Source organism: Pristiophorus japonicus, chromosome 23 (genome assembly GCF_044704955.1).
Source record: "Pristiophorus japonicus isolate sPriJap1 chromosome 23, sPriJap1.hap1, whole genome shotgun sequence".
Lineage (NCBI taxonomy): Eukaryota > Metazoa > Chordata > Chondrichthyes > Pristiophoridae > Pristiophorus > Pristiophorus japonicus.
Window position 1 is genome coordinate 40657842 of NC_091999.1, and position 11972 is coordinate 40669813.

General features: G+C 48.5%; 1 pseudogene; it reads right to left on the reverse strand.

Moving 5' to 3' along the window:
- LOC139235502 (zinc finger protein 271-like) overlaps window positions 1-11536 on the reverse strand; it is a 31820-nt pseudogene extending 20284 nt beyond the window's left edge.
- Between the last annotated feature and the right edge of the window lie 436 nt (window positions 11537-11972).

Here is an 11972-nt window from a genome sequence, read left to right on the forward strand (position 1 = left end):
GCATTTAGTGCTGCCAAACTCCCTTATTGTCTATTTTCTAGCTTTTGTTTCCTCTGCCTTCTAAACATGATACCTACTGTCCCCTCTCTCTGTCCGCACTGTCCCCTCTCTCTGTCCACACTGTCCCCGCTCTCTGTCCACACTATCCCCTCTCTCTCTCCACACCATCCCCTCTCTCTGTCCACACCGTCCCCTCTCTCTATCCACACTTTCCCCTCTCTCTGTCCACACTGTCCCCTCTCTCTGTCCACACCGTCCCCTCTCTCTGTCCACACCGTCCCCTCTCTCTGTCCACACTGTCCCCTCTCTCTATCCACACCGTCCCCTCTCTCTGTCCACACTGTCCCCTCTCTCTATCCACACTGTCCCCTCTCTCTATCCACACCGAACCCTCTCTCTGTCCACACCGTCCCCTCTCTCTGTCCACACCGTCCCCTCTCTCTGTCCACACTGTCCCCTCTCTCTATCCACACTGTCCCCTCTCTCTATCCAGTGAGGATATTGTCTGGTTCTGTTGAGGTGCAACCTGTCCGGCTTGAACTGGTCCCCCCTCCCCCAGAAACGTTCCCAATGCCTCAGGAATCTAAAGCCCTCCATCCTGCACCAAACTCCAGCCATGCATTCATCTGCTCTATCCTCTTATTTCTGTACTCACCAGCACGGGACACAGGGAGTAATCCGAACATTACTACCTTTGAGGTCCTGTTTTTTAATCTCTTTACTCGCTCCCTAAATACTGCCTGCAGGATCTCATCCCTCTTTCTACCGATGTCATTGGTCCCGATATGGACCACAACCTCTGGATGTTCATCCTCCCCCCTCAACAATGTCCTGCAGCCGCTCAGTGACATCCTTGACCCTGGCACCAGGGAGGCAACATACCATCCTGGAATCATGTCTGTGCCTGCAGAAGCGCTTGATTGTTCCCCGAACTATCAAATCCACCACCACTATTGCTCTTCCACTCTTCTTTCTCCCCGCCCTGTGCAGCTGAGCCACCCACGATGTCGTGGACATGGCTCTGGCTGTACTCCCCAGAGAAACCATCGCCCTCATCAGTATCCAGAACTGAAAACCGGTTAGCGAGCGAGATGCACTTAGGGGACTCCTGTCCTACTCTTGCCCCATAACGCCGAAAGTTTTTTAAACTCATGTTTATCTCTTTCGAAAGTTACAAGTGAATCTGCTTCCACCACCCGAACAGGCAGTGTGTTCCAGGCCAGAACATCTCGCTGCTTCATTAGTCCCCTCATGTAGCATCTGCTTCATTTGCCAATCACATTAAATCTGTGCCTCTGGTTACTGAACTTTCTGACACTGAAAATTGTTTCTCCTTATTAAGAGGATTGGCGGGCTGGAGGAGGTTACAGAGATAGGGAGGGGCGAGGCCTTGGAGGGATTTGAACAAGAGGATGAGAATTTTAAAGCCTGAAGCCACCAGCCGTCTCCCCCAGTGCAGAATGTGACTCACTGCTAACAGAAATGATTTGTGTTTACTTACAAAAGATGCATAATGAAGGGTACTCAATCTCTGTATCTTTAACGAACAGCGACATGAGGGAAATGAATGATCTTTAAACACCTGGTCCACTTGGCACTGAAGTGTCTGGAACTCATAATAGGAACTCCAGGGAAATAAAATACTGACAAATGTTAAACTGTTTTGCTGACAAAAGAAATCTCGATTAACTTTAAAAAATAAATAGTTTAACAGGGGTTCACACAGACTCACCTGATAGGCTGACTCAGGATACACCCCTCAAGCACCGCGATTGGTTGCAGAACACGCTGCTCCCTGGGCCCTCCGGTCTCTGACCTCTCTTCCTGTTGGTTCCGAGGACAATCAATCACCACTCGCCAACATTACGCTGCCAGATTAAGTTGAGGGGCTCAGAGGAAGAAATAAAATGGGGCCGTGAATCTGAGTTCAGAAATAAAATTAAAGAAGCATAATTAAATTTATAAACAAAACTATTTAAAGTAAAATCAAATTAATTGTTGCATTTAATACATCCATCTGGGCCAAATGGGAAACAAGTGATGTGTGGGCTGTGCAGAGTGTCTGTGCCCGGTTACACAGCATGTCCCTGGCTCCCCGCTCCAAGTGCACATGTTTCAGCTCACATCCAACTGACTGGATAATCCTCGCCCATCTAAACCCCATCACACAAATAGCTGCATTTGATATTTAGTTCTGCTCAACCTTTATAAAACACTGGTTAGGCCTCAGCTGACACATTGTGCTCAATTCTGGACACCACACTTTCAGAAGGGTATCTACACCTTAGAGAGGGACCAGAAGAGATTTACGAGAATGGTACGAAGGAGGAGGGACTTCAGTTATGTGGAGATACTGGAGAAGCTGCGGTAATTCTCCTTGGAACAGAAGAGGTTAAGAGGAGATTTGATAGAGTGTTCAAAATCATGAATGGTTTTAATAGACTAAATAAGGAGAAACACTTTCCAGTGGCAGAAGGGTCGGTAACCAGAGGACACAGAGTTCAGGTGATTGGCAAAAGAAGCAGAGGCGACATGAGGAACCATTGTATAAGCAGCGAGTTGTTGCAATCTGGAATGCACTGCCTGATAGGGCGGTGGAAGCAGATTCAATAGTGGCTTTCAAAAGTGAATTGGATAAATACTAAAGGGACACTATTTGCAGAGCTATGGGGAAAGAGCAGGGGAGTGGAACTAACTGGATAGCTCGACCATAGAGCCAGCACAGGCACGATGGGCCGAATGGTCTCCTGCGTTTTCATTCCATGAAAATGGCGGATGGCCTTATCCAGAATGCTGTGACCACATATCCCCAGAAAACCAAGACCGCCTATTTCCACCTGTGTAATATCGGCCGTCTCCACCCCTGCCTCAGCTCACCCTCTGCTGAAACCCTCATCCATTCGTTGGTTACCTCTAGACTTGTCTATTCCAACACACTCCTGGTTGGCCTCCCACATTCTACCCTTCGTAATCTTCACCTCATCTAAAACTCGGCTGCCCGTGTCCTAACTCGCACCAAGTCTCGTTCACCCATCACCCCCTGTACTCACTGACCGACATTGGCTCCCGGTTAAGCAACACTTCGATTTCAAAATTCTCATCCTTGTTTACAAATCCCTCCATGGCTTCTCCCCTCCCTATCTCTGTAATCTCCTCCAGCCCCACAACCCCCAGAGATGTCTGTGCTCCTCTAATTCTGCCCTGCTGAGCATCCCTGATTATAATCGCCCAACCATTGGTGGCCGTGCCTTCTGTTGCTGAGGCCCCAAGCTCTGGAACTCCCTCACTAAACTGGCTGTGCCTCATCCCTGAAAGTACTCACTCTGGCTGGGTTCAGTTCTACACTCAGTGGTTCCCCTCCCCTGAAGGTGCTGACTCTGGCTGGGTTCAGTTCTACACTCACTGGTCCCCCTCCCCTGAAGGTACTGACTCTGGCTGGGTTCAGTTCTACACTCACTGGTTCCCCTCCCCTGAAGATACTGATTCTGGCTGGGTTCAGTTCTACACTCAGTGGTTCCCCTCCCCTGAAGGTGCTGACTCTGGCTGGGTTCAGTTCTACACTCACTGGTTCTCCTCCCCTGAAGGTACTGTCTCTGGCTGGGTTCAGTTCTACACTCACTGGTTCCCCTCCCCTGAAGGTACTGACTCTGACTGGGTTCAGTTCTACACTCGCTGGTTCCCCTTCCCTGAAGGTACTGACTCTGGCTGGGTTCAGTTCTACACTCACTGGTTCCCCTCCCCTGAAGGTACTGAATCTGGCTGGGTTCAGTTCTACACTCACTGGTTCCCCTCCCCTGAAGGTACTGAATCTGGCTGGGTTCAGTTCTACACTCACTGGTTCCCCTCCGCTGAAGGTGCTGACTCTGGCTGGGTTCAGTTCTGCACTCACTGGTTCCCCTCCCCTGAAGGTACTGACTCTGGCTGGGTTCAGTTCTGCACTCACTGGTTCCCCACCCCTGAAGGTACTGACTCTGGCTGGGTTCAGTTCTACACTCAGTGTTTCCCCTCCCCTGAAGGTACTGACTCTGGCTGTGTTCAGTTCTACACTCACTGGTTCCCCTCCCCTGAAGGTACTGAATCTGGCTGGGTTCAGTTCTACACTCACTGGTTCCCCTCCCCTGAAGGTACTGAATCTGGCTGGGTTCAGTTCTACACTCACTGGTTCCCCTCCCCTGAAGGTACTGACTCTGGCTGGGTTCAGTTCTGCACTCACTGGTTCCCCACCCCTGAAGGTACTGACTCTGGCTGGGTTCAGTTCTACACTCACTGGTTCCCCTCCCCTGAAGGTGCTGACTCTGGTTGTCTGTGCTCCCGTCACCTCGTTATACACTCTGACCCTCCCTATATATCTGTAATATCTCCCTGTTTTGGTGATGGGCTCTCCCTGACCACTCACTCCCTGACTCTCACCATTTCAGGGAATCATACGGCACAGAATGAGACCATTCGGCCCATCGAGCCTGTCCGACTCACTGAAAGACCCACTCCCTGCACCTGCCCCAAAACACCAGAAAATGTTCCCTTTGACCATTGCTGGTTTTGAAAGTTATTATTGATGTCCCAGAATTGGGGCCAACCCTCAATATCTGAGTCTAACTAGTGAGTGATAAAGGTTGACCAGAACTTGCTTGTTGTACTCTATACTGCTATTAATGCTGGAACAGATTGATCAGCGGACCCTGCCCCTCACAGCTTTGTGTTCACCTGCAAATTGCACCATTTGCTTTAGAATATCTCCCATTTTTCCTCCTTCCCAAATCCCAGCTGGCGGCCGGTGACCCCGCTGACCCCGGGCCTGTCACCGCGGGTCAAGCCTGGGGTCAGCCTCTGGGCTGTGATTGGCCCTGGGCCCTACACCACGTGTTTATGACGCTCACCAGCCCCACGCGCGGCTCCAATTCCTGCCCCGCGCCGACAACCGACATCATCCGGGCTCCACCAACTGTCGCCGCCGCCATCCGCACATGCTCAGTGCGGGAGATCCGGGCTCAGCCCCGCCCCTCGCACACGCCGATTGGTTGGAGAGCTCATCTCCAGCTCGGTCTTCCAGCTCCGCCCATTGTTGGGCCGCAAGCCCCGCCTCTCGCACACTCTGATTGGTTGGATGACCCACCACTCGTCAATCGCCCGGGCAGTGTGAGCTGAGCATGCGCGGTGGGGCGGCTGTGTCTGAGGCAGCGGCTGAGGGAGGGTGCGGGTTAATAAACCCCGGGGGGCCGCGGGCTTCACACACACCGAGTGCGGGCCCAGGCCCCGCCCGCCCGAGGGACAACACTCCGCATTATCCGCTTCACACACACCCGCTGTGGGCCTCAGGCCCCGAACAACAACCTGCGGCTCCGGCCTTTCCCCGTGCGGGGCCCCCGGGGAGGTGGGCTCTGGGCCCGTGCGGGGCCCCCGGGGAGGTGGGCTCTGGGCCCGTGCGGGGCCCCCGGGGAGGTGGGCTCTGGGCCCGTGCGGGGCCCCCGGGGAGGTGGGCTCGGCCCGTGCGGGGCCCCCGGGGAGGTGGGCTCGGGGCCCCCGGGGAGGTGGGCTCTGGGCCCGTGCGGGGCCCCCGGGGAGGTGGGCTCTGGGCCTGTGCGGGGCCCCCGGGGAGGTGGGCTCTGGGCTCGGTGCCCCCGGGGAGGTGGGCTCGGGGCCCGTGCGGGGCCCCCGGGGAGGTGGGCTCTGGGCCCGTGCGGGGCCCCCGAAGAGGTGGGCTCTGGGCCCGTGCGGGGCCCCCGGGGAGGTGGGCTCTGGGCTCGGGGCACCCGGGGAGGTGGGCTCTGGGTTCGTGCGGACCCCCAGGGAGGTGGGCTCTGGGCTCTGGGCCCGTGCGGGGCTGTCCGGTGTTGTAATTTCCTCGACCCCGAGTTGGACTCAGACAATTAAGAACATAAGAATTAGGAACAGGAGTAGGCCATCGAGCCCCTCGAGCCTGCTCCGCCATTCAACAAGATCATGGCTGATCTGGCCGTGGACTCAGCTCCACTTACCCGCCCTCTCCCTGTAACCCTTAATTCCCTTATTGGTTAAAAATCTATCTATCTGTGATTTGAATAAATTCAATGAGCTTGCCTCAACTGCTTCCTTGGGCAGAGAATTCCACAGATTCACAACCCTCTGGGAGAAGAAATTCCTTCTCAACTCGGTTTTAAATTGGCTCCCCCGTATTTTGAGGCTGTGCCCCCTAGTTCTAGTCTCCCCGACCAGTGGAAACAACCTCTCTGCCTCTATCTTGTCTATCCCTTTCATTATTTTAAATGTTTCAATAAGATCTCCCCTCATCCTTCTGAACTCCAATGAGTAAAGACCCAGTCTACTCAATCTATCATCATAAGGTAACCTCCTCATCTCCGGAATCAGCCTAGTGAATCGTCTCTGTACCCCCTCCAAAGCTAGTATATCCTTCCTTAAGTAAGGTGACCAAAACTGCATGCAGTACTCCAGGTGCCGCCTCACCAATACTCGATACAGTTGCAGAAGGACCTCCATGCTTTTGTACTCCATCCCTCTCATAATGAAGGCCAACATTCCATTCGCCTTCCTCTCGCACTTTCTTCGCTTGTCGCACTTTCTTTATTTACTTGCGAAAGGGGTAACAGCTGCTCAATCACCGGATGAGCTGGTCATTCCCCCAACACAAGATATCGCACATATTTATACACACAAGTAAACATGCTCCGTGTATTAAGTGTAATGAAATTAATGTTATCAGTTAGTTGCAGGAATAAGTCACATTGTTATAAAGTCTCACAGGATCTCAGGTTAGCTGATTAAGTTAAAAACAATAAATTCTTTACATATCGCAAGGCCATAGGTTTTAGATCTGCGCTTATCTCTGTCAGCCTTAGTTGTCTGATCGCAGTTTTCCTTATTTTAGGTCATTCTGAGTCTGCCTTACAAACTGTCGTCCTTTATCTTCCCCTTTCTGACCTTTGTGTAACTATGTCACAGGATAACGATAACACAGCATGTGGTTTCAACTGCTGATGCCTTGATTTAATTCTAGTTGCTGACAAAAGTTTTGGGTTCTTTTAAATTCTAAGTTGGCCAAGTCATATCCCAATCGAACCTTGTAACTATATTTTCACAAGGTGTAACTTTCCTGTTTTCCTCTTATATCCTCACTCATTTCCTCTCATTAAATTTTATACAGTGTTCACCATTTCATTCATGAGCCCGGAGGAACTTTACTGTCTAATACAATATCATTAAAGCAGGAATGGGGGACTGAAGTTGCATGTTCAGCCATGAACTCATTGAATGGCGGTGCAGGCTAGAAGGGCCGAAAGGCCGAATGGCCTGCTCCTGCACCTATTTTCGATGTTTCTATGTTTCTATGTATCATACTGTCTTTAAAACATCGATCAAACATTCCCAGCAAGTTTTGACCCAGTTTCTTTGTTTAATTTTATTTAACCGAACCTCTTCTTCGACCTTTTATTCTCCAAAATATGCCAGAGAGCAATTCAGTCTACAAGAGGAATGATGTTAGTTACCTTTAGCATAACAGTCACCCACAAACACTTATTTCTGAATACATAGTTTGGACAGAACCACAGAGACCGGACTTTTTCAAAAATAAAACTTAATTATCACAATTTTCAGCTAAATTTTCCTTCCCATGTGTTTGACCAGCAACGCTTAGCAATATATATATATATATATATTTAGAAAATGTTTTAATTGCACAAACAAATTATGCCCAGACTTTGTCATTTTACAAAGAAGACAAAAGTAACAATTGCGTTTGGATGCAAGTCATTTATCTTCCCCTTCGAGCAGTGTGACTTGGACAATAGGATTATATCGGATATACGGCACAGAAACAGGTCATTCGGCCCAACCAGTCCATGCCGGTGTTTATGCTCCACTCGAGCCTCCTCCGTTCTTTCCTCATCTAATTATATCCACATAACCCTCGATTCCCTTCTCCCTCATATACTTGTCTAGCCTCCCCTTAAATGCATCGATACTATTCACTTCAACCACTCCCTGTGGCAGCGAGTTCCACATTCTCACCACTCTCTGGGTAGAGGTTTCTTCTGAATTCCCGATTTGATTTCTTGGTGACTATCATATGTTGATGGCCTCTAATTATGCTGGTCCCCACAAGTGGAAACACTGTGACTACTCAATCAAAACCTTGCATCATTTTAAAGACATTAGCTCACCCCTCAGCCATCTTTTTTCAAGAGGAGAGAAACCCGGCCTGTCCATCCTTTCCCGATAGGTATACGCTCGCCTTTCTGGTATCATCCTTGTAAATCTTCTCTGCACCCTCTCCAGTGCCTCCGTATCCTTTTTATAATATGGTGACCAGAATTGCACACACATAGTCTAACCAAGATTCGATACAAGTTTAGCATAACTTCACTACTTTTCCATTCTGTAACAATTCAATTCTATAACAATGGATCCCAATAATTTAACTCAATACTTTAAATTCTTAATTCCAACTTTGTCAGCATGCTGCGACATTCGATGTTTGCAGATAACTGGAGATAATTTTGTTTCAACTGCTGAATCTTTTGCTATGCCATCAACCTCTTATCCAACTGGAACTGGCATTGCCTAATATGGTCGTCTTTGGCTACGGCATAGTCCAGAGACACAAGTCTGCATTTTCTTCAACATACATCAGCAATGTTAGAAGCACGTAAAACACTGGTCTTCCTGTGGCAAGCACATATCACTTGTCTCTGAACTTTTCTTATTCTAACACAATATTTCTAATCTAAACATTCTATGATGAAAATATCCACGGCCAGTTGGTTGGAAACACCAACTGTTGCTCAGTGAAATTTCTCTCTAATGATAACAACCACATTTTCCCCGATATGGAATGAACTAAACATGAACACCTTTCAGAAGCTGAATTAACCGAGTTCCCGATGCCAACACCCCTCACATCTTCCATTCACTTCAACTGAAAGGAAAACGCCAGATTGTATCAGTCGGGATTTGAAAGATAGTTACAACAGATGCTAGATATTCTTAGAGTTAGCATTGTTCTCTATTCTGTCTACTCGAGGAGTTTGATAACAGAATTTCTCCTGTGAATGTAGAGCTGGAATATTGGGCCGGGATGTATTTACTTGTTCATCTTGTTAACTCGAAAACGTTGCCAATTATTTGATTTGATCTGTATTTTCTTAGATACATTTCCTGAGTGGATTCAAATTTAAATTGAACCCAGGTTTGCAGGCGTGATGCTCCATTCACACATCGAAAGTGAGAGAGATGCTGTGGGGCACACACTAAGTCCAGTATCTGAAAGTGATTCACAGACTGGGTTTTGTGTTCAGTGATCCCAGGCATGTTATCGACACGTTCCCTCAATACCAAGGCTAGGAGAGTCACTCTGGAAGGTAAGGGGAACTGGCACTTTTCCACGAGAGTAACCAAAGGTATGAGAACTGAAATAATCCAGAGTTAGAAAGTAGGAAAGGCCCCAAAATGGTGCACTCAATCACAGGACATCAATTCGTCTCCTCTTATCTTGGAACATTAACTATCGACACACTCTGTTATTGAAACATCAAAATATTATATTCCAGCCCAGTTATAGGGGTTATTATCATCAGAAACAAACTTCAACTGTTGGAATAGACATGATTCAGTCGGGATATGAATAACAGCAGCAATGATAGCAGAATCCAACCCCTGCAGTCACTTGTGAACTCGCTGGTGTTTCAGCAGGTTTGATGACCGAGCGAATCCCTTCCCACACTCAGAGCAGGTGAACGGACTCTCCCCAGTGTGAACTCGCTGGTGACTCAGCAGGCTGGATGACACAGTGAATCCCTTCCCGCACTCAGAACAGGTGAACGGCCTCTTCCCCAGTGTGAACTCGCTGGTGTGCCAGCAGGTCGGATGACTGAGTGAATCCTTTCCCACATTCAGAGCAGGGGAACGGCTTCTCCCCAGTGTGAACTCGCTGATGTTTCACCAGGCTGGATGGCTGAGTGAATCGCTTCCCAAACTCTGAGCAGGTGAATGACCTCTCCCTCGTGTGAACTCGGTCGTGTTGCAGCAGGTGAGATGACTGAGTGAATCCCTTCCCACACTTTGAGCAGGTGAATGGCCTCTCGCCGGTGTGAACTCGCTGGTGTTTGAGCAGATTGGATGACCCAGTGAATCGCTTCCCACACACGGGGCAGGTGAACGACCTTTCCCCGGTGTGAACTCGCTGGTGTTTCCGCAGGTCGGATGACTGAATGAATCGCTTCCCACACACGGGGCAGGTGAACGGCCTCTCCCCTGTGTGAACTCGCTGGTGTTTCACCAGGCTGGATGGCTCAGTAAATCGCTTCCCACACTCTGAGCAAGTAAATGGCCTCTCCCCAGTGTGAACAAGCTGGTGTTTCAGCAGTTCGGATGAATGAATGAATGGCTTCCCACACACGGAGCAGGTGAACGGCCTCTCCCCAGTGTGAATGTGTTGATGAATTTCCAGTGCAGACGGGCAGCTGAATCCCTTCCCACAGTCCCCACATTTCCACGGTTTCTCCGTGGTGCTGGTGTGCTTCCGTCTCTCCAGGTTGGACGATCAGTTGAAGCCTCCTCCACACACAACACGTTTACAGATTCTCCACGCTGTGAATGATGCGATGGTTTTTCAGGCAGTGCAACTGGTTAATGCTCTTTCCACAATCAGTGCACTGAAACACTCTCACTCGTGTGTGTGTCTCAGTGCTTTTTCAGTCACACTGATGTTTGTAATCTTTCCCCACAGACAGAATAAACTAACATTTCTCCTTCCACATTCAAAGGCCGATGATATTCAAGTCCTGATGAATCGAGTGACTCTATCAGATCTTGACGTGATGTTTAGTTTGAGTTTCCCTCCTTCAAATCCTCCCCTTCTAACACCCTGCAAAAGGACTTTACAAAGTCATCAATGTAAGTACAGGATTGAAATTCAGAAAAGACAATTCTAGTTTCTATGGAACATTCTTTCCTTCTGCTGTGTGATTTTAAGTATTGACTTAATAAAAAATAATAAAGAGGGAGAAGATAGATTGAGAGTAAACTGACAAGAAATATAAATACAGTCACAGCTTCTACAGATATATAAAAAGGAAGAGATAGCTAAAATAAACGTTGGTCCCTTAGAGAATGAGACGGGGAATTAATAATGAGAAACAGGGAAATGGCAGAGAATTTAAACAAATATTTTGTGTGGTCTTCACGGTGGAAGACACTAAAAACATCCCAATAATAATAGATAATCAAGGGGTCACAGGGAGCGAAGAACTTAAAACAATCACGATCACTGGAGAAAAAGTACGAGACAAACTATTGGGACTAAAGGTGGATGTCCCCTGGACCTGATGGCCTGCATCCTGGGGTCTTAAAATAACTGGCTGCAGAGAAAGTGGATGGATTGGTTGTAATCGACCAAAATTCCCTGGATTCTGGCAAGGTCCCAGTGGATTGGAAAACCTCAAATGTAACACCCCTATTCAACAAGGGAGGGAGGGAGAGAGAAAGCAGGAAACTATAGAGCAGTTAGCCAAACATTTATCATTTGGAAAATGCTGGAGTCCATTATTAAGGAAATAGTAGCAGGACATTTAGAAAATCATAATAGTCAAGCAGAGACGGCATGGTTTTATGAAAGGGAAGTCACGTTTGACAAATTTTCTCGAATTCTTTGAGGATGTAACGAGCAGGGTGGATGAAGTGGAACCAGTAGCAGTTGTGTATTTGCATTTCCAGAAGTCATTCGATAAGGTGCCAGATAAAAGGTTACTGCACAATATAAGAGCTCACAGGGCTGGTGGTAATATATTAGCATAGATGTAGGATTGGCGAACTAACAGAAAACAGAGAGTGGGGATAAATGGGTCATTTTCAGGTTGGCAAACTGTAACTAGTGGGGTGCCACAGGGATCAGTGCTGGGGCCTCAACTATTTACAATCCATATTAATGACTTGGATGAAGGGACGGAGTGCACTGCAGCCAAATATGCTGCTGATACAAA